Source organism: Columba livia, chromosome 7, assembly GCF_036013475.1.
Source record: "Columba livia isolate bColLiv1 breed racing homer chromosome 7, bColLiv1.pat.W.v2, whole genome shotgun sequence".
Classification (NCBI taxonomy): Eukaryota; Metazoa; Chordata; class Aves; order Columbiformes; family Columbidae; genus Columba; species Columba livia.
In genome coordinates, this window is record NC_088608.1 from 27985855 (window position 1) to 28009690 (window position 23836).

The following is a 23836-nucleotide window of genomic DNA, read 5'->3' on the forward strand; positions in this document are numbered from 1 at the left end:
AACTGTTGATTTATAGTAAAGACAGACATACATCAGGGTATTTTTTTACAAGTATCAAAAGGAGCTGGAAAAAATGATTAAAATACCTTAAATCTGACAGACCTTTCAAGTTGTAGAGCTCATGCAGAATGATGGACTGCGTAATATTAATAGATATGCTGAAAAGCTAAGACATTTGTTAAAAACTCTTGAAGAAGCAACTGCTGTATCTTCCTGACACAGGATTCTTACCTGTGCTGGGAGATTGCTGTCATTTGGCAGATGCTGTGCTATGTAAAAGGGAGTGTCAAAGCTGGTAGGAAGCTGAATCCTCTGCAAAAAGAAATAAAATGGCCTCTGGATGCCACCAATTTCTCTTCCAAGTGCTGAGTGGTGTAGCTTGTGTGTAAGCACACAACATACAAGTGAGCTGCTGGTGCTCTCTCAAGGATTTGATGGATTCCTATCACAGTAGATCAGGCCAGTAAGGTTGAAATAGATTTTTATTATTCATTCAGTTATCATTTATTTGAACAAGCTCTGTTGTGAAAGTGGGTTTTTCCGTGTCTTTGAAAACTGCCAGAAAAAGTAGTTTCCAAGTTTTGAATGCCTTGTATCATAGTTGCTCGTGGTGCATCAATAGAAAGTGAACACTGAAATAGTCTCTGTTTTATTAAGAGTCATTAGGGGCAACTGGACATTGCACTGGATAGAACTGAACCGTACTTTTGGCTTCCTCTGGCAAGCTGTCTCCTAACTGATACAGGTTTGAAGCAGTTTGACACCTTAATACAACTAAAAACTGAACTTTGCAATCACCAAGCTCCCAAATTTTCCCAAATCAATGTTTTTTGATTTGGTGTTCATTTTGTTTTGTTTTGGTTTTTTACCAGCTGCCGATGGCCCTGGAAGGATTCGTGTGTTATTTCAATTAGGGAAAGAAGCTCCACCTAATTGCTAGGGATCAAAATGCCCTAAAAAATGGAATTTCTGAGCTTGAGGCAACTCAGCTGATGCCACTGAAACATTTATGAAATGACACCATCATGTCCCACCTGTGAGCCCACCTTCGGGCTCTTTTCTGGTTGTCTCCAAGGTTTGTTGTGTTTGTCTTTTGTCACTCAGAGACATGAAGATTCTGGTATAGGGCTCAGACAAAAGAGTTGTCCAGCCTTTCCCCTTCCCATTGCTTTTGGGCTGGCTCCAGATGTGGTACCTATGGCCAGAACTTTCTTCTTCTTAAGCCTTGAATTGATTCTTGGAAAAAATTCAGGGTGGGTAGAAAGTGGAGCATGTGCCAGACAGAAAGGGGAAAGTGGGAATAAAACCAGCTTCCCCAGCAAGTACCTAGCTCTGGAAGAAAAGGAGTGCAAAGTGTGTTGGTAATGTTGCAGCCCACAAGTTAAAATTGTAATAATATGAAATAAATCCACAATACCCACAGCAGGAAGCTCAGTGCATTATGGTAGAATTAATACACTGTTTCTGTGTTTCCTCCACAAAGACCATGGCCTTGAGCAGTGGTCAAAAGTGAGGAAGAAACAGCATGTTTTGGTCATTGACAGGCATTGTGCTGACTCTCCATTGTGTCCAGCGCTTTTTGCTGTAGCTGCTACTCAAAGAAGTCACCAGCCAAACAGCTGGTAAGATCCAACGCACTTTTTTGTGTGGGTTTTTTGGTCGTTGTTGTTTGTTTTGGGGTTTTGTTTGTTTGTTTGTTTGGTTTTGGTTTTTTGTTTGTTTTTTTTTTTTTTGTTGGTTGGTTGGTTGGTTGGTTGTTTTTTTTGAGGTATGTTAGAATGTAAGATGCTGGAAGTACAAAGATGAGTTTCCAAAGCGGGGAGCACTGCTGCATTGCTGGAAACCAAGGCTCTGTAGTGTCGATAGGTGGTGCAAGTTTGCTGCGGCTTCTGGAAAGCTGGAGCATTTTTCCAAAGTGTGCGTGTTAAGCTAGTAGTGGGATGGGAGAAAGAAACGCTATGCCAGCTGTTAATAAAAGCTGAATCTTAAATACAACCACAATGAATAGTCTGGGCAAATACCAAAACAGCAGAGGGAGAGGGCAGACAGTGATGAGGCCCTAAGGGTGATGACCAGGTGGGCAGGAGCCCCAAGTCTGCTGCCAGGGGGACCCCAGCCCAGCTGCTGTGACGGGTGAGCCTTCTGACGCAAAATTCACTCCTGGAGAAAACAAGCTGCAGCAGGGAGGACAGTGAAGCAATTAGACTGTTAGTCTCTATGTTCTGCCTGGCATTAAGTGGTTATGACAGAAAATGAAAACCTTGGTGATGCTGAGCAGAAGTGACAAAGCCTCTGGTATCAGCTAAAGGAGCTATGACTGCTAAAAAATATATAAAAATATCTAAACCAAAGCTGAGTGTCTAACAAGTTGTTGCACACTGAATGTGCAATTGCATAGTTTGCTGATCAGACTGTAAACATGTCCTGCAAGGTTTGCAAATGGTTGTGTTGCAGATCTTGGAAATCTGATATAAAGCAGCAAGGCAGAGGTTTGCAGGAGTGGGAGGCCACCAGGAATTCCACTGCCAGTGGAGCTCTGTCCTGATGTTTCCAGTGGTTAACTGTGGGGTTGTGGAGCCTAAATTTATTACATGGAAATATTTTGTTCAGCTTTTCCTTCAGAATAGATGCCTATGGATTGCTGTTTGCGGGTCCAGCCAACAGGCAGAATAAATTAATGCTCAGTTATAATGTATGGGGACTGTGAAGTCGAGGAGAGAGAAACATAAGTGGTACAGTCTGTCTGCAGGAGTATTTTCTACAAGGGTTTGTTTCGATGCCCTGTAGCTGGCAGTCATCACAGAATCATAGATTCATTTTGGTTGGAAGATCGTCACCTGTTAACACAACAAAGAGTGTGGTATGTAAAATCCTGATCTGTACAGGTGTGTATATTTTTATATATACATATACCATAAAATAAAATATTAAGTCTAATTTTCATCATGGGTCAGAAAAGATTTGATTTCCTCTAACTGGTCTGTGTCACAAATTTATTATTATTTTAAATGCTTTTCTCTCATCTTGCTCACAGCTGTCCAGGGAGTGATGATTTCTCTTTGCTGCGGCTTTCAAGGTTTCTAACTGTCTCTGTTTCATACTGAAACAAAACAAAACAAAGAAGTTTTTTAGTTTTTTGACTGTTTTCATAAAAATGGAAACATCTGGTTTGGGTGTAAAAATAGGTGCATTCTCAATGCAGTGCATCCAAGATGGATGGGTGAAAATGCTGCCTTAAGATCTCTTGCTAATAATCCTTGATTAATGCAGTTATACTGTTGTTAAAGGCTGTTGCTGGACAGGATTAAGGAAGAAAGGCCTCTGAGAAGCAGGATTGGTTGTGAGTTATCTCCCTGTATCTTTTAATCTCTTGTGTGGTACAGCCTGATGTTTTCAAGTTTTCCTTTTGAAATGGGGGATAGAAACATATTGCTGCTGTCTGGAACCTTTAATCTTCAAATGGAAATAAGCTTTTCTTGCAGAAGTAGGCTGCTTTTTTTCAGGTGCTTTCAGAAATGCTGATGTTGTGCCTTGGTTGATCTGGCTAATTAAAAATGAGCTCATGTCAATCAAAATTGTTACTTTAATGGCAGTGGCAAAAATGCAAAGTACAGCTCTAGTGAATCAGTGTTAGGGAGAAATGTGCCTCATTTCCTCTGTCTGATTCACTCAGGAAGAATTTATGTTCTTATTGTGAGTTGTGATATTCAGAGACCTTTCTGTTTGAAATTTTACCCTTTTAATCGCTGTTGGCTGCCCAGATGACCAATGTGAGTTTATTCAAAATATTTCGTGACTTGCCCAAAGTTTAGGAATGGCATTGTGAGGCCTCTCTATTTCTGCACCAAATACGTTGGTTGTTGCAGTGAAAGATATTCTGAGTAGACTTAGAAGTACATGCAAGAAATGCTTATAAAGATACCAGGTGGTCCATGTTTGCAGGTTATAGGTGTGCAGCGTTAGGGTGGTGTCAGCTCTGGCTAGCAAGCCTGTTTTCAGCAATGACACAAATCCAAGCAAACCTGCCTTTATGTGTGGAATTTCTTAAATGTTGGTACAAAGACTTCAGGTAACTTAATGATTAATTAGACTCAAAATAGCAAATATGACTGCCTAGCAGCAAAAAATAATTATATGCAAATAATGAATTAATTCAACTGGAGTTAACTCAAAAGACATCAAAGCAGCTCAAGGATTTTAAAAAAAATTTCTTATCCCCTCCGCCCCCCAATGCAAGGAGCAAACCCTGACCTTCCTCAGAACAGCACCATAGAGAGAGTCTCTGAGTCTCCCATCTTTTCTGTATTTGCTGACCCCCAGCATCACTCTTTGTCACTTAAACTGTTCAATGGCAGTGTCCCCCAATTCATGGCAGGGATTGGACTGGATGAGCTTTGAAGGTCCCTTCCAACCCTAACAATTCTATGATTCTACCTTTTCCCAAGTGCCTGCTGTAGAAGTCAGTCTTCTCTATTACTTAACTGTTCTTCAGATTTAATTTAACACAAACATGGTGACACCAATTTCCTTCATGAGGTCCTACTTCATTTAAAAAAAAGGTAGCTGTAACTTCAAGGGTCTAGAGACTCTGCGTCCTGCAATTAAAGACAGAGAATTACCTATCTATCCAGTTCTCTTCAACACAGAAGATTTTTCTCATGCATAATAACTTAAATTGAAGAGCCAGGATGAGATTTGTTTAATATTTCACTTATTTCCCTAAATTCTGCAGTTTCCATTATAGTCCAGTCAAATCCTACTTGCTTGGGGGTGGCAGGTAAAATACTATTTTTTTTTTTTTTTCAAATCTAGGTAAACTTATGTTTTTTCTTGTTTGAGTGGTAAATGTATCCAGCTGTTTTGCAATGTTACCTGCTTCAGTTAGTTCACTTTCAGTTAGAAATGAGTGTGTTGGCCTACTTCCAAAAGCAAAATACATTTCCCAAGACCTTGTGGAGATTTTCCTTCCTATGGAAGCCTGCATCCTGACATGTCGGAGGTGAACAAAATAGACGTTTTAGAGGTAGTTTCAAATATTGAAAATAATTTCAGGACATGCAGTGGTTAACAATATATAAATAAAATTTTTTATCCAGCAGAGGCCAAACAACTCTGTAGTATTAGTATAAAAATTTACAAAGGGATCTCAAATATCTGGATGATGCTCTTAGTCATATGGTTTAGTTTTTAGGTAGTCCTGTGACGAGCAGGGAGTTGGACTTGATGATTCTTAGCAGTCCCTTCCAACCTGAGATATTCTATGATTCGCCCCTTTTCCTCGTAGGAGTTTGCAGGGATCTGTGATGAAGAAAAGCTGATAGAGATCCTGCACTCATTTACAGCAGAGCCTCTTGCCTTTCCAAGGTGGAGGCCTCAAAGAAAAGAATCTGCCTAGGGTATTCCAGTGCTCTTACACCCCTAATTACATTCTCATGACTTAATCATAAGCTGCCTTTTGCTCAGGTCTGCTTGTAACATCTTTTTTACTTCTGACGCATGGGCTTTCCCTTTAATGTAGCAGCTGTTCAGTTTCTGCCAGAGTGATGGGATTAAAATACCCACAGACAAGCGGAGGTTCTTTCAAATTCCTTTTGAAATACACCTGGAAATTGCAAATTGGGTGCTCAGTTTGACTGCCTGCTCACCCCCGGGAAGAGCACAGGCATGAGCTCCCTGCACAAACAGGCAAATGGCACAGATACGAAATAGCCTTGGTGTTTAAAGACCTCTGCACTTCACAATTCACTCCTGAATTTTTTTTATAGGCAGTCTCATGATAGCATTTTTCCTTAGGGCTCAAGCTTCCAGTCTCATGATCACGCTGCTTTCATTAAATAAAATTGGCCTGAAAGCATAAGGGCGCTTAACCAGGTGACACAACTGGCTGGAAAACCACAAGACAAAGATACATAACCCCCCATTTTAAACCTTTTTGGCTTGAGAGGCCGCAATTTCTCTGGAGGAAACCAGGGTGATAATTTTGGCGTGCTATTGGCAACTATTCAAAGCTGGCTTTTATTTTTAAGGTGGCACCTGACACCTGTTTTTACCTCTTTGGGATATATTTCAGGGTGGAAAGGACTGTTTTGAAACGTCTTTTTGTTTTGTATGGCTTTTACATTTGAAATATTGTGTTTTTTCTTAGACTAGAAGATGTGGATTTTTAGCCAAGCTGTTTTGAACATGGCTGTTGATATGGGCACTTTGGGGAGAGCGCACCTTGGTTAAAGATCCCTCACTACCAGTGAAGGTGCAATGAGCCTTTTGTATTTTTCTGGTCATATCTCCAACTTGTATGTGATGAAGTAACTTTCCATTTGGATGATGTGAACGCACGACTCACAAATTAAAATCTTGAGCATCCTCCCTTCTTTGTTCCTTCCCAGGCTTGATTTTTTTCATAGTGAGAAGAAAAAAGAATGCGTGAAAGTGGGCAAGAAAACAAACCAGCTCTGCCTATAACAGCTCAATGCTAGGATGAAAAATGCATAATATAAGCACTCTTTATTTCCCAGAGGTCCTGCAGCAAAGCTGAGAAAGATCTGCCTTACCTTTCTAAGGAAAAAACCAAGATTTACTGAAACACTGAAGAATTTTTTTTTGTTAAAAAAAGAATTTGAATTGAGTTACAAAAAACATAATATACAGGTTACCTTGATCACCTGTTTAATGAAAACTAAAGCAAATCTGTGGACAAAGTAAAAGGCCAAGGTCTAGCCGAAACTTGGCAATGAGTTTGGGAACTGGAAAACCTTGAGAACTGTATATTTGGATCATGCTGTCATCCAGTGATGAAAAATCTCCAGAGTCACCTTCTCGACCCTTTGCTGTGTGTGATACATTTGTCATTCTAGTGCATGTTGTGACTTCACCTGGCTCAGATTTATGCAGATATAAACATTATAATGAACAGGAATTAGGCTGCATCTGGCCGGCTGCCAGGGAGCTCACCGATTGCTGGGGAGACGCCAGCCTTTATGAAAAAAAGGAGTATTCTTTCAAATCACAAAAATTAGCTTTGATTGAGGGGAGAATTATGAATAGCTGCAGTGCCTGCCACGGCCAAATAAGTTTATTCTGAAATTGTTGCTTGGATTGGCAAACCGCTCGACCATTAGTTGAGATTTTTTGGGCTTCATTTTTCTGGGGTGTAGAGTGCTGCTGGTTGTGAACTGTGGAGCAAATCCTTGTGGTCTGGAGGTTGTCTGTAAATATTCTATATTTCCTTGAGCTTCTCCCCTTCCCCACGTGTGATAGTTTCTGCTGGGCTCAATTTGCCCTCCTGTGGCTGATGGCAGATGTTCAAGAGGTCTGATGGATCCCTGTCATCTGTGTCTTCTGGGGCTGGAGTCACCCACAGTTATATTCATAATTATATTAATACCTTTCTTCTACTCAAAACAGCTCCTTGATAGTTGTGCTCAGTATTCAGTACTTTTAAGGGTAAACACCAATGTCTTATCATTTAATGAAGAGCTGTAAAGTCATGATTGGAATTGTCAATATTATTCTGAACGTATCAAACTGGAGTAGATAATAGATATAATTGGTTTAGGATTTGTTTACTCACCCTGAAATACAACCAAATTCTTGTGAAGAGAAACCCACTGCCAGTTCTTCTTTCTCTGAGCCCAAATGACTATAACTTCAGACAGAAGAATTCACAGAAACAAAAGCTTCCTTGGTAAGAGATGAAGCATTCAAAGTCACTTCTTGAAATGTGTATAATTCTACCCTAAAATAATGTTAATACTACTTCAGACACCTGTTGATGTTGATGTTGCCAATTTGTTTTCAGTAGGTAATAAAATATATTAACAGGCTTAAGACTGGAAAACTGCTCAGTGAGTTGTTGCCTTCTTGGAGGCTACAGAGATGAGTTGTGTCAGCAGGTAGGATTTTTAATGTGAAGATAAGTAAAATCTCATGGTTTAATGGTGATGAAGAGAAAATTACTGAAATAAGGCAAGCTTATGATCTTTGCATTTGACCCAACTGGGCTCAGCAGGTACTTGTTGGCTGTGTCTCCAGTTTCAGCTTGGTTCAAGGATATCATTGGGATATTTCGATTTCTAGGTGGGGGAACGAGAGGTCAGCATGAACACATATAAAATAAACCTTTATTAAGAAATATGGTTTTAAAATACTGTAAATGGATTAGTAATTAACTGTTATTTCATTTAAGATAGATGAAAACTAAACAGCTTAGGTAAGGTAAGGGTTCTTATTCTCTGGTATGCCTGTAGTTCCCTGTAAATCTCTTAACTGTAGGGTTTGTGGAGAGAAAAAAGTTAACAATAAAGGAGAGCAAACTTCAAGCTGTATGAATTGCAACACTTTAAAATAAATGAAAGCAACCACTTAAGATAAATGCAATAGACTAAAGAAAGCCAACTGGTAATGTGAGGAAAAGCAGTTATTAAAGCAAGTAGGAGCTCTTCCTTTCCCTGCTGTGCAAACGCTGCTACCCTGGGTAAGCTGATTTAATTTGGTGCCACCTGCTCGTTTCTCTGGCTGCGGTGCCAGCCAAGGGTGACTGTTTTCCAGGCAGAAGTCTGCTTTGTAGAGATCTGAAGTTAGGTGAGAGTAATCCCACCACATATGTCATATGTATTAGAGTAAGATTTTTAGTGGATCCTTTTCTCCTATTTCTGAGCTCTAATTACTGTTGCAAGCATCTGCTATTGGTGATGCATCCTTCTGAAAAAATGTGTTCTTGCAGTTCGCTGGGGATGAATTCTGAGAAAAGTTGGGAATTTCTGTTCAAAACTTACCCAAAATCAGGTGTTTGATGTATTTTGCGTGAAGTACTCAGAATTTGGGGGTAAAAGCTATTTTTTCCTGTTCTACTGTCATTGTAGGTAATCACTTTTTGTCCCTCCTACAGATACAATGTACTTGTTCTATTGTTCAGCTCTGAAAAAAATGGTCATTATAACTTCCTTGAGAGTGACAGTAACAAAATCTCTCCATTTAACGCTCTTCCATAGAGAGAATGCTGGGGCTTCTGCACCATATGGCTTTTTCAGCCAAGAAGTCCAGATGCGGTAACTGGTGCATTCAAATGGTGAAGAAGCAGTTTCTTGGCTGTGGCAATAATGATTGCACACGGCTTAACTGAAGATGGGTGCTGTTCATGGGAAGATACGTCCCTGCCTGTAGCCATGAGATTTCCAAAGCAGGACTGGGACCCGAATGTGATTATAAAGTGAGTCAGAACGTAATTATGAATGCAGGAGGGAATGTGGGAGTGCAAAACTGTGTTTGATGTGGTAAAATCTTCGGCGTGCTGTAGTTCTCAGCCTGAAGTTCTGCACCCATTGAAGATTTCTGAAGTTGGAGCTTTAGAGTTGCTTTAATATGAAATATTTATTTTTGCATTACAAAGGAGATAATGGCCTAGGAATAATAAAAAAAAAAACCCAAACAAAACACCAAAAAACAAACCCCCAAAAAATCAAAACCCCAAAAACCTAGGGAAAGTGCTCACAAAACACCAGGATTAGGACAGTGAAAAATTGCGTAGCAAATTGATTTCAGGTGCACATTTTAGAGCCAAAGTGGCACAGGTTCTCAGATGTGACAAGCAATCACTGGCTCCTCTCAGACTCTCCACGAGCTGCCGAGCTCTCTGTGTGTTTGAAAATGGGGCCACTGATTTTGGCTTGTGTGGGGACTTAATGGCCTGATCTGAGGCATCCACTTCAGAAAGTTTTGACTGGATTCACATAAACCCTTCAAGTCAGAGTGTATAATTTCATATTTCCTGTGGCCAGCCGGAGACTTAACTGCAGTTTTGCATTTCCTATGCAGAGGTTGTTTACAGCCCTGAGAGGAAGGGGGAGGTATTTTAGGCAGTGTTGTGCTGAAGGACTGGTCAACCTCTTAAAACTTGCTGGGTGTTTCTGCTCCTTCAGGCTGAGGGGAGCAAAAAACTCCATTTCTTGACATCACAGATCATTACTTTTCTCCTTTCCTTTAGGGAGTTAATAACTAGATGATTGCTTCCCAGTTTTGTAAAGTCCTTCTTGTAACTGACTGCTAGTAATTTCTCCTCCGATCTTCGTGCAGGAAGGTCAAAATAATTATGACAAATGTATCATGTATTATTTTTTTTCTCTTCCTTTGACACTCTTGGCTCTCTCCATTTGGCTCATAGGTTTCCAAATGCAGTATTTCAGCTGATACCTAAGGACTGCTGGGTTTGCTGCTGCTGTTACTCCACGGGGATTACTTACAGTTACCACATTTTATGATGTAAGTCTTTTTACAACAGTGTCACTTGACTGATATGCATTTTATGAATCCCTATGAATATCCTAGAAGTGTTCCTGCACCACTGCCTTGCCCTTCCCTCTTTTGTACAGGTGCTAATTCTGACTAAGCATAGGCCACTGCATTTTTCTTTACTGGGTTACATTTTTAAGTTCATTTGCTCTTCTGATTTGCCAAGATCATGTTCATTCTAGCTCTGTCTTCAAACTTCCTTAAAGCTTTGTCATCTGCAGAATTAGTAAGCATGTTCTTTTCCATCATCCAAATTATTTATGAAAGTGTTCAAGTCATCCAAGACAGATCATAATGGAAAATATCCTTTCGATTTGACAGCAAACCACTGATACTGCTCTCTGAGGACAGAGTATCTTCTGCACTTTAGGTCATCTTTCCTTTTTTTAAAGATTATATCTGCAAAGAAAGCCTTGCTGAAGGCAAAATATGTATCATCACTCCTTTTTAATAAGAAGGGTAGCACAGGACCACCATGAGTGTTCGTGAAAGTTTTATTCTGTCCTACTATCGGATCCCATTAAGCCAGGGACAAACTTGACCACTGGGCCAAGGTGGAAGGAATGTGCACAGGGGATTTTTCCTTTCCACATTTCTTTTCCTTTGCGTCCTATTGGATTTGGATGAGCAAGGCTAAGACAGAAGAATACATTCTCATTTTAGCCAGCATGTAGGTGAATCTGTTTCTGTTGGCTCCATAGGTGTAACCCTGTACCATGTCCTGACCAGGCTGACTTTGCGCAAACCACAGGCACCATCACATTGACTGGACATGCTCTGGTGTCACTCTGCCAGCCTCAACCTACTAAACAAGGCCTTGGGAGCTCAGCACCATGCTAGTGGTTTTAATTGCTTTCAACCAGGGCTTGAAATGTGGCCAGAAAGCACACCACCTCTGAAAGCTGCTGTCTCAGCAGGGCTGTATTAAAAGAGGATTTAATGAGGGGAATGCTGCTGCCAGTGGATGGAAAGCCAACAAAGATCTGCTGCCAGAGCACCGGTTGTTTTTAGTTCTTTTTGCTGCTGGTGCACCCCACAGTAAGAAGAGGCTTTGCCCCGGACCGCCTGCGCTTTGTGGAGACACAGGGAGCTCTGAAGAAGATGATGTGGGCTGGAGGGCAGCAGGGTTTTCTGCCCCATTGCCTCCTCAGGGTCGATTCTGGCTGCAAGATGACCTCCATCAGAGAGGGCTTGGGTGATGGGAGCCAGTGAACAGGTGGCGTGGAGGGGCCTTGTTTGGGCTCCCATTGCCGCAGAGGGAGCTCTGGCTGGGCCTCAGAGGAAGGAGGCTGGAGGAAAGATCTTGCTGCTTCCAGGAGAGACGTTAGTGCACCTTCATGGACAAGAAAGAACTTGAGATGCTAGAGCAAGTCCGGAGAAGGGCAATGAAGCTGGTGAAGGGTCTGGAGCACAAGTCTGATGGGAAGTGGCTGAGGAGCTGGTGTGGTTTAGCCTGGAGAAAAGAAGGCTGAGGGGAAACCTTCTCGTTCTCTGCAATTGCCTGAAAGGAGGTTGTAGCATGGAGGGTGTTGGTCTCTTCTCCCAAGTAACAAGTGATAGGATGAGAGGAAATGGCGTCAAGTTGTGCCAGGGGAGGTTTAGATTGGATATCAGGAAAAACTTTTTCATGGCAAGGGCTGTCAGGCATTGGAACAGGCTGCCCAGGGCAGTGGTGGAGTCACCATCCCTGGAGTGGTTTAAAAGATGCGTCGTTGAGGTTCTTAGGGACATGGTTTAGTGCTAGCACTAGGTTATGGTTGGACTCAATCTTAAGAGTCTCTTCCAACGCCGACTCTGATTCAGCAGCCGGCGGGACGCGAACCCAGGGACTCAGGGGCCGGACACGCCCGTTCGCAGCCGCCGCTGGGGCTGAGTGCCGCGTGCCGCCGGCCGCCAGGGGGCGCTGCAGTCCCGTAGCGGCGGGCGCAGCCCGGGGGGGTGGGGCGGGGGGTGTCCGTGGGGTGGTGGCGCTCAGGCCAGGCTTTTCCAGACCCTGCCTGTCTGCAAAGTGGCTGTAATGGGACTTTGTGCTACCGGCCACGCCATAAATGTTAGACAAGATGTGTGTGCTGGACATACTGTGATTTAAAGCACAAGCCCTGTGGAAGGAAAGTGTGGCCTTTACGTAAACATATATCAACTCATGCTAAATTCTGCAGGTCAAAAAAATGCTGTCCTGAGGATATAGCACTGACCTGCCCTCAGCTGGGGTGAAACTTGGGTTTTCTCGAAGCATTTCCAACCTGTGGTCCCTGTTGGATAAACGACCTTGGTGATCTGTAATGGCAGAGGAAGGGGAAATCCTGTGAACGGAGCCCCACCTATAAGCAGAAAAGAACATACGGAGGGTGAACTTAAATGCGTCCTTGGGTTTTGCCTCTGCTACTCGGCATCCCACATAAATTAGTGGTGAATCATAACACGGTGACAAATTCCAGTCGCCGCAACTGCCCCTCTTCCCGTGCTTATCTGCTGGCTGCCGCTGTGCATCGTGCTAAGCGGGTCGCCAGACCATAATAGTTCAGTGTTTCTTGCACAGATAACTTGAAAGTATGGGCTGGGCAAGGAAAAAAATAATAGTGCTACTAATTATTAAAAGCGTGGGATAACTCTAGTGTTGTAAAAAGAAGAGGTTTCATACCACGACTGTTAGTCGCCACTAACGGGAAGCATCTCATGTAAATAACATTCCCATCTGGTTAAATATTTTCCACCGAAAGGTAATTCCTGACTACACGCATTTTCCGGAAGCAGGCGCTGTCTCCTGCTTTGGCCTGATGCTGCACAGGCATGCAGTCCGTTGATAGTACATAGTGAGGCATTTTGCACCATGTTTTTGACTTACTTGCTATTCATAATTCTCTGCCTCTTTCATGGGAAGGGGAGGAGAAGGCAGAGCTGTGAATTAAAAGCACCTGTGTACATCAGGAATACAGAGAATGTTGTTTTCTAATAGTTTCATCTTGCTTGTAAGTGTAATATAAGCTAAGCTGGAGAGTGATGCTAGTTGTTTCATCTCCTGAGGCACTTGACTCACCTTTGTGCTATCAGATGGCAGATTTTCAGTTGAATTGAAGTGCAATAGTGGAACTAGCAATAATAATAATTCTTACTTTTGTATTGTTTCAGTAAGTGGTGCTAAGGACCTGTTCCTTGGTTCCCTCTCCTGTACTTTCAGGGTGAGTTAGATGGATCTGACATTCACAGCTTGTTAATCACCAGAACCCCAGGTAAAAATAACTGCATACTTTAAGCGCTGTAAGATTTTTCTACTGACACTTAATAACACCCTGGATGTTTTTCTTAGCTCATGTGCCGTGCGTGCATTGTAGTAGTTTTATCACTGCAGCATAAACGTGTCTTCAGCTGCACTGAGGTGAAGCAGGGAGCGGGATGGAGGTTTGAAGGCACAACAATGGCCCTGCAAGTTTTTTTTTTACATTTGGCAATTTCGTTACAACCCATTTTATTCAGTTTATTGTGAATGGGGGAAGACACAGTCCTTGAAAGTGCAGTGTTTCAAACTGTACAAAAAGAAGCTGTGCTCTAAGGAGCATTATGGAGTGCATCAAACCTCTCTTTTGTGGCGAAGGATAAATGACATGTAAATATTATTTGTTTACTCTTAGATTCTGTCCCTGCTTTGACATCAGGGACAGTTACATTCACTTGATATTTTCATTTTGAGTCGCTGTTTCCATAACAAGAAGAAAGATGCATTTTGGAAATCGTCAGTTTCAGATGGGTGGATTTTTATAGATCGAAGGACTGCAATGGTGAAGAAGAGGAAGATGGGCTTTAAGTTTTTAGTATTTGCATAACCATTTTGACACTGAAATCAGAAATTGCATAGTCTGATTGCTGCCACGTGTATTCAGGATACTCTTGTGTCTAACTAGAACAAAGCTAAAAGAGGGTGGCTGTGTCCTGCCTTCTGGGGAGCAGCTAAGAAACCTCAATGGCTGTTATAAGATTCTGCAATATTAGTTGCTGTTACAGGACAAGGGTTCTCAGGTGATGTGATAAGCCTTTCCCAGAATTAGGCAGGCATGCAGCTGCATGGACCCAGCACAAACTGAAAAGGATTGCTAGTTAAACCCCAGTTTGAGTTCCCACCTGGAAATTCAGGAAAATTAACGATCTCACAACCTTTCTTTTTGGGTCTCCCTACTAGGGACCACTTCCATATTGCATACCTTCATTTACACAAAGCGTTTGGCCAGTATCCCTGGCAAGAACTGCCTTGTAACCTCTAAAGCGTTGGAAAACCCGGCAGGCCTCTTCCGTGCATTGTTTATTGCATTCCTTACATTGATATTGCATGATGTAAATCTGTTCCTGGATACGCAAACTCTGCTGTAGTTGTACTTGTACTAGGGAACGCATATATTGGAGGAAAAGATTTACATGTCAGGCATGTCTTTGAATCACAGAGTGGTCCCGTATTAATAGTTCTAGGTTTTAATATTGCTGTGGCAGTTTGCTGAAAAACAGATCTATACATCCTCTCAAGTGCCAAGACACGACCATTCCCATCTAAGCTGAGAGAAGAGGCTAATTTATTTTTTTATTTATTTGTCTTTCAGCATCGCGATTGGCAGCATTAGCCACAACCGGTGTCACAGAGTCCATGGCTAACAGGCAGGAAAGAAAATCTGTGTTTTCACAGCCTTGTAATACCCTGTTTATTTATGTAATGGATTGGATGTCATGTAAAGTTTGAAATTGCACTTAGCTTTTCTCAGCTCCCTTGATCTGTCTCACAGCTGTGGCGGATGGTTCTCTCGGCTGCCGTTGCTGTGTCTCTAATCTGCGCTTTGATTCTGTAGGCATTTCTTATCTGCTGGTTGTGGTCTGTTTGACACGTCCAGCTATGAAAGAAAAAACAGACAAGAGCTCATGGGATAATACTTCTGCCTCAGTATAAAGGAAATTTATGTTCCTTGGAAATTTGCTATACGCATGCAAAACTGCGTGCCTTAAAAAATTCTTATAAGCATAGAGTTATTAAATGCCAGTGTTACCTTAATGTATTTTGCACCTCATTTTTAGTGGGTATGAGCTGATATATCTGTATTGGTATCAGTGGAGCTATATGTGTTGTCGGAGAAAACCTCAAAGCTGCATAGTTTCTGCAGCTTTGCAGTCACCTGGTTTTACTAAGCCTGCTTGTGATTATTAATATTTTTGTCTGTATGGTGAGGGCTGAGCCTGGGTTCCCTGAGGCTCAGGCTGACCCTAGAGTCAGAAACTGTGTTGGATGAGGTGGGATCCAGATGTCTGAGCACAGCTGGCAACTTGCTACACTGCCAAAGTCACCACTACCTGCCCCTCAGTGTTATTCAATTATAGCACATATACAGTTATATAATATATGTGATTACAGGTTTAAAATTTGGCTTGTTTCCTTCTAGCTCTATTTGGGAAGAAAACTACCAAACCCTGGTCTGACCACCATTTTGTCTTCTAACCTGAAAAAGCTGGTGCAAAAGAAAACAAGCTGCCTCTGCTTTGTCTCCTGTTTTCCTGGGGTCTCAGTGACAGAAATCTGCTCCTTCAGTGGCATGAGGCTACGGGTAAGTGTTTTGCCAGAGCTGTGATATACGTAACCAGCTGTTCATCTTCTCTAAGTGGGGAAGAAAATCACCCAGAGGAGCAATGGCTCTCCCTGAGGTGGCAGCTGATGTGGATTTATGAGGCTGTAGCAGACATAATCAACCTATTTTAGTTTTCCCAAAGCAGGAAGCCAAGCTCTCCCGTGGGAACAGACCTTCTTTACCCTTAAGCAAAATAGATCTTGCTTCCTGGGTGATTCTACAAGACAGGAGCCAAAAGCTGGGTGTCGTGCTGCTTCGGCTGCGGGAAGCTTATTTACCTGCTTGTGGAAAAGCTCTGCGGAGGATGCTCAGGGCTTTATTTCTCCTGGCAGGTATCACAGTCTATCCTACACCTTTGGAAATAGCTTTCTAGTGGATACTTGCCTGCCTGGGGAAAAGAGAGCACTCATCCTTTCTTTCTCACTACCTTAGGCTCTAAACTAGTTTTTTCTGAAATAGAGTGCTGCTTTTCCCTGAGAGGTGACCCTCACCAGCAATGACCCTTTTCAGCAACAGTCCCTGCATGCATGGTGGTGTTCTGGTGCAACCAGTGCTGTTGGACCTGTTGGTTTTTTTCCCACTATTTACTCTTTATTGTGGTAGTATCTGAGACTGGGATGAAAGGGGACAGTTCCTCAGGGACAAGGCTGAAATTTTGTGGCTTTTTCCTCAAGTTTTATGGACAAATACTTTAGCTTCTAAATGAGCGACAGAACTGTTGGTGTTTACGGCCAATGGGAGTGATATAACTTCTTCCAGTGCTTTACTGCAGGATGTGATCAGCGGAAGTCTGAGTCCTGGGAAAAGGAGCTCGTACAAGCTCCGAAAGCATTTAACAAATTCAGGCAGCACATTTCAGTGGCAGATTCTGGTATCTTTACCCTATGCCTGTGGTTTCAGAAAATATTGAGGTAAAATGTAGGTTTGAGAAGATGTGAAAGTCATCTTCCAGGAGCAAAACATTAGCTATCTGTTGCAAGATCAAGTAAGATCTAGTTAAAACATTTGTGTGGTTCAGGGTAAGGAAGTTGGTAAGTGCCTGTGGAAACTTTCATTGTTTTCTGTTAAGTGTGACCTTTTCTTACCCCTCTTTTTCCATGTTATTTAGTTGGTTGCCTTTCTTTTATTTTATTTTTCCAATCAGAGGCAGCTCCTTTGGAGTTATTGTAGATCTACTTCAAAATCTCTTTGTAAAACACTGGGATTTTTTGCCTAATTCATGCCGAGAAGCAGTGTAGTCCACAGGAAGCACCATTAATTTCAAGGAACCACTCAGCTTTTGTAAGGCTGATTAGTTGAGAGTATGAGGTGAAAGTTGTTGCAATACTGAAAGTGTCGAGCTATTACCAAATTTTACATTGATTTTTGCTGATTGTCACATTTTTTGACAAGTGTTTTAATTATTGACTGGAAAAGGAAATGAGTATTCGTATTCCTTGTTTTGCCGCCTCTGTATTTTAGAGAGAGGAGTAATTCATTATCTCGCGGATAGAAAACAATTAAAGTGTTGTTTCTTTCATCAGTGCGTGATAATGAAGTAATAAAATGGTGTCCAAGACCTGAAGTTCCTACCAGAGTTCTCAGGAGGGAGAAGAGCACTGAGTGGGATAAAAAAATGTCTTATTTGTTGTGTGCTGTGGGTGACTGAAATCTCCCTGTAAGCTGCTCTATTAGATATGCTCATGCACTACTGAAAAAATCCAGGCTGTAGAAGAAAATACCACTGCAAGCAAACCCTGAGCATGGTAATACTTAACTTGTAGGCAGTGTTCCTCTTATCTGGCTGAGAGCCAGCTTTTTTATGATACAGGCATCAGTGTTTGTTTAATGTGTCCCTTATCAAATCCCAAAGCTAATATTTGAGTCAGTCCTCCGTGAAGATAAACAGGAACTGTTTGCGTGAGAATTAAGATACTGCGTATCGTACTCCTCAGAACTGTGTCTGGGTACTTTACCTTGAATTCAAAGAAATGTTCTTGCAGATGTGTGTTCAATCTGTGTTCAGAGAAAGTTGTCTTAAAAGCTAGTTTACATAGCAAAAGTATTTGGGAAGTCATGGCAGAGTGGGGGATCTTGGTTTTAATCAAATGCAAAGCACACTGGAGTTGATTTGAATCCATCGGTTGGCTCTTAGGTCAGGCTTTTAGTTCTGAAGGTAGTAAAGAGACTGTCTTTTGGAGAAGGTCAAATAGGGCTTCTGTATTCCTACAAACAGGAATTCTGCAATCCCAGTGTAGCTGTGCAAAGGAGTGTCAAAGCTGTGCAAACTCAATCCAATTTGAAGGCAAGGAGCAACATAAGGACTCTTGCTATACGGTCAGGACAACTGTAAATAATTGGTAGTGAAATATGGATGGAGAACAAGCAAGAAGCTTAGAGAATAAGCAAGAAACTGTGGCAGCAGCCACAGCAGTGCAACTTGGGAAAGGAGGAACAAGAAATGATCACTATACTAAATCCAGTTAAGAATGAAAGTATAATATATATTAAATGTAGAAGGCTTTTTCTCACCAGGCAATATGCATATAGCATTCAAAGCTGAACATGAAAATCTGAAAATATCATGATGCTACGTAAAGAGGACTATTTTTAGCTTGGCTTGTGTGTGGCTTTTGCTTTACTCGTTAGACTGTCTTTCTCTCAACCCACAATTTTTCTCCCTTTCCCCCCTCATCCCACCGCAGGGGTTGGAGTGAGCAAGTGGCTGTGTGGGGCTGAGTTGCTGGTTGGGGTTAAACCACAACAAGTAGTCAGGAAAAAAGAACAATTTATTACTAAGGGCAAGCTTTACCTATTGATATAAGAACAATAACAACTGTTAATGCTGATAATAATGAACATTTGACTTCAGATTCTTGCCAGGATCACTGCATGCTTTGGCAAATTAAATGCTAGGAGGAAGCAATGTGGCTGGAACTTGCTGGAATGTGTTAGGTGGAGAAGAGGAAACCCTATTTCCTGACAAATACTTTTTTCAGCTAGTGCTTTTTTTATGGTATTTGGGCAGCTGCATTGTTGAGTGAAAATAATATTTGGAGAAATATGGCAGAACTCAATAATATTTGGAGAAAGATGGCAGAACTCACTGAACAATATATAAACTTAAAGAATAAAATGTCTCCATCACAGTGGGGCTATGGAAGAAGGATAAAGCCTCATCCTTACCTACACAAAGTAATTATTCTGTGTCAGCTTCTTAGATTCCGTGGATCTCTGGAATGTTAGAAGAGCATCTTTCCATATCTCAGGTCCCTGTGGTCATCTGGACGACAGACCCTTTTTTCATGCCACTTTCCTCAGACGATTTAGACCAGAAGAAAACTACTGCAGGGTTCAGCTGATACTTTCTTTACTTTCGTATTGGAGCCTTGTACAAAGAAAATGAGAGCAGACACCATGCACTGTGTTGTAGCATGATGATTATGATTTATAGAGCCAAAATACTCTTTCAGATTGCTCCAGCAGGATGGCATCAAAGAGGAAATTTTGCCATGCTTTCTGCTATAACAGGCAAATCAGATAAGTTCTGAGTAGACTTTTTTTCCTCCAACTTCAGTACATGCTACAAGTAAACCATTTACCAGTTTTGTTTTGTTTTGTTTTGAAGTGTAGTCTGAAGATCTAATTCTTTTCTATTACTTGGAGTAGGTTAGGCATTAAAGAAGCAACAGTGGAGTAATACCCCTGCAACTGCATTGTTTGTGCAGGCAAAACCCTCTGCCTGCGTTGCCTATAACAGAGATCAGAGATGATCTCACCCTGTTTGCATTTTGAGCTGACCAAGCATCATATGGATACAGTTAGTGCCGTGCCCGCTTTGAGCTAGTAAGAGACGTGGCACTTTAGCTCGGGGCAACATCTGACATTTGATATGTCTTCCAGTTGGCTTGAAGCATGGGCAGAGCGAGCTTGCGTCTGTCTCGGTGTGAACACTGCTGGAAAAATATTGCGCAAAGCTGTGTGTGAAAGTGATTTGGTGAAACACTATGTAATATTAAATTATTCCTGGTAGAGCTGCAGCTTGAGTAACTCTGATACGTGATCAAGAACCACCAATTCAAGTTCTCTTGTCCTTAATTTTCCCTAAAGACCTTTGGCTTTTGTTAGTCTCCCACAGATTTTGTCATGCGAAAGGGGATTGCCTGAATTTGTTTAGTTTTTCAGGATGGGTGCTGAATACTGTGATAGTGTAGGCACTGTAAGAAATGTCAGGAGCGAAACTCTGTCTTTATTAGTTTATAGAATGGTATGGGTGTGCAGATGTCTTCAAAATTAATGGGATTTGGATGCCAAATATTTTTTTAGGATTTAGCACATTAATCCTTGAGCTAAATAGTAAAGATGGATATATAAATGTGCATTTAGAGATACAGATGTCTCACATGTGTATATATGCACATGCGTCTGTCTATATTTCCCCATGTATGAGATACATATATGTCACTGTAGAGTTGTGCACCAAAGGGGATATACAGATCCTGAGTTTCCGCTGTCATTTTTATCTCTCAATACATCTTCCCCTTCCTCTCTCTGTAGAAGCAGACTTTCTTTTCAAGCACTGCAGTTTGACAGCAGCAGATGAGTAGGTGAGGAGACATTTCCCTTTTGGAGAGTCCTAACCCGGATTTTCCTTCCATTGGCTCCACGGCTCTTCATCATTTTGTCCTGATGGTTCTATCTCCTGCGTAGAAAATGATACATTAAACATCCTGTGAGACATTAACAGGAATTCATACTAGAGCCTTTCATTTTATGAAAAAGTTATATAGTGAACTGGAGAGCAAAAGTACAAGAAAATACCAGGAAACAACCTTCAAGATGTTAGGAGTGGAGCAGGAGAAAGCTTCTGATCTGAGGGGCACATGGTAAGAACGAGATAGAAAATCATTGAATCATTTTGGTTGGAAAAGACCCTCAAGATCGTAGAGTCCAACCATTAATCCAACGTTGTCACTAAATCATATCCCTATGAACCTCATCTCCTTTGAACCTGGCCTTTGCTGTGCGAAGCAGCAGAAAGGCACCGCTAAAAACAGAAACTGAGGAAAGCCAGAAAGAACAAGCTGTTTCTCAGCAGATATGTGAGAATGAAGCAACTCCCGTGGGGAGGCTGAGCGTGGAGGAGAAGCGTTCCTGCCAGCATGGTTGCCTCCTGCCTTAATATAGCAGATTTCTTGGCAAAGCCAAAGGGTGAGGCCCGGTGGGGGGGAGAGCTGGGTTTTCTTTCCCAAAAACCTGTTTGCAATTGCAAAGAAAATCCCACTGGCTTGGTTGCAGCAAACCCTGAGGGTTCAGTGATCTGGCAGTGAAATCCAGCTGCTGGAGTGCCGCTCCTCAGGGCTTCCAGCAGATCCTGCCCACCCTCTTATAGTCCTGACTCAGTGGGGGATTAGCTAAATGGCTGGACGAGAGGAGACCCCATCCTGCTATTAGTGTCTATCCTTTTCTCCCCTAACCTCCTCAAGCCTTTTGGGAAGCAAGTAAGCATGAAAAATTGATGCTAGCCCAAAATTATTTTCTCCATGAGGCCTGCAGACCTGGGCAGGGGCTGTTTCCTGCAGGCTCAGGCTGAGCTGGTGTGATGTGTATAAGATGTTGCTTTTGCCTGTTCCTGACTAACTTCTCTCCCTCAAACAAGCAAAAAATTCCAAGCAAAATACAATATTTCAAGCAAAACAAAAAGCATTGACAATATTGCACAGTAAAAATAATTTCTAGACCTGGGCGCTTCCCTCTCTACTCCAGATAGACAGGTAGGGAGATGATAAAATATTTGTGCTCTTTCCTCACTGTTGCTGTCTTTTACACAGCAGCTATCCCACAGGCTTTTTGGATTCCCTACTCTTGTTTTCATCCTTTTGAAACCTAGACCTTATTGGCTCTTGTTTTTCTTTGTTTACCCTGTTTTGTCGGTGCCTCTTTGTTCTGTCCCATCCTTCGCTTTGAGATCTTTGCCTCCATTCTGGGCACGCTGCTGGTGGTTCTTTCTCAGTGGCCTTTTTGCTCCTTCCTCCGCCTTCTCCACCCTTCCTACCAGCTCCACCACTCACATGTTCCCTCTCTCGTGAATATCCCACGTTCCATTTCTTACCCACATTTTCCTATTTGTTTTCTCTTCCCACACACTTCTCCCTGACTTAATTCTTCCCTCCGCTCCCAGCTGAATGTCAGCCATCGTATCCTTAAGAAGTAATGGGAACTGATTAAAGAAACCCAACAATCTGATGGATTGGTTTTTAGGACTGGATTTATGGGATCCTGTCAGTCTGTTTGCTTTTTTAGTGAAAGAATTTAAAATTCTGAAATTCATAAAAACTTTTCCAGGTTCTTACCTTATATATATATACTGGTTGTTGTGTATATTACATATATATGTTGTGCATAATGTTTTAGAGCTACTGCACTATATGATCTTGTTTTAATTGAGATCTCCATGCTATTAAACCTAAACCCAGACCCGCATATTTTCATGGACTGTAGCCATTCTTTTTTTTGGAGAGGTGTGCAGTGGCATGCAGAGGATGTGGCCGTTCTTCTGAAGAGCTTATGCCTGGACGTGAAAACAGAAAACCCCTTCTTTTCAAATTTATGTAGGACCTGTTTACACAAGTTTTACACAATGTGTCACCTCTTAATGTTTTCAGTTATAACCTGCTCACCAATGTTCAAAAATGGTAAACCTTGTAGGAAAAGGAAGGCTGTTTAAAAGAAGTCACAGCACACATAGCTTTCACTGCGATGGTGTGGAAGCGACAATTGACTCTGCAAATGCAGACAACTTCTGCATCTTCATAATTTGTTTACTTGCTGGTCAGACCTTCTCCCTGTCCCTTTTTTTCCCCACGTCTCTCACAGTGCTGTGTTGGGCTGTAATGATTCAGGGACCGAGTGGCTGGTTAATGCAGCTCATGTTGTCACCCTCCTGGGGCTCATTTGCCTACAGGCATGTCAGAAGGAACAAGTAATATGAGGGCATATATAACTGCAGTTGGCAGTGTACTGAAAAGATGCTGAAGCTTGCTTTAAACGAATAGTGTAGGGCATCCGGAGCTAAGTAGCTGAGAAATAAGATAAATTTGCTGGAATGGAGCGCTGTGTATCTGTAGTTAGTCTGCGCCTGGTACTTGATCTAAATGAGGTATGTGTACGCGGCGTACAGTGCAGACATCTCCCCTGTGTCCTATTTGTTCCAAGCACTGTCTTGCACATTTTCGGTACCCAGCACAGTTCACATCACCCGCACTTCTACACAGCTTAAGCCTGGTGGGAGGGAGTAAAGATGACGGAGCCAGAACCTCCTCCCTGGAGTTAATGGCATAGGGTGTTACAATGACCTTCTGCTCCCTGTGCTCAGGAATTGGAAGGGTTGTGTTTGTTTGTGGTGTTTCTCTCTTTTTTTCTTTTTTTTTTTTTTTTCTCCCCAAACCTTTAGGGAGAAGTACACAAATCTGTAGAGTGATTGATACTATATTAGTAGGTGTTTTGGTTTTTTAGTGGCTGTGCCTGCACAAGCCTGAGCCTGTCCCTGCTGCTTCATCCTGGCAAGGAAACCGCGTACCCTTTGTGTTGCTGCAGCCTGGGTTTGGTTGGGCTGTTGGGGATCACATTGTATAGTGGTGAGAAGCACAAGCTTTGGATTATGGCTGTTGACTGAATGTGGGTGTCCTTGGTTTTGCTAATCATTTTACCTAATTCTGCTCCTGCAATAGACACTATGGGTTTTCAGAGTGCTACGCAGCAGACTATGTTGTAAGGGAAATGTAGAAGACAGTCACATGGGAAAAAAAAAAAGTCTTAGAATCTCTTGTGATGATGTGGTGTGATCATCTGTTTAGATATTCCAAAAGGAGCTGTATGGGTAAGTTGTTCCAAGGCCAGGTTTTCTCTGAAAGGAGTGAAGAGAATCACTTTTATTATGGAATTGGGGCTGTATATTGCAGCTGTGCTCTCTA

The 23836-nt window shown here is 42.0% G+C and overlaps 1 long non-coding RNA gene across 1 annotated transcript in view; it reads left to right on the forward strand.

Moving 5' to 3' along the window:
- The first annotated feature begins 1701 nt into the window (after nucleotides 1-1701).
- LOC110358295 (uncharacterized) overlaps nucleotides 1702-23836 on the forward strand; it is a 79091-nt gene continuing 56956 nt past the window's right edge. The window contains exons 1-3 of the long non-coding RNA XR_010473713.1: nucleotides 1702-9208; nucleotides 10160-10257; nucleotides 15702-15863. This is a non-coding gene — a long non-coding RNA (uncharacterized LOC110358295). The remainder of the gene's footprint in view (nucleotides 9209-10159; nucleotides 10258-15701; nucleotides 15864-23836) is intronic.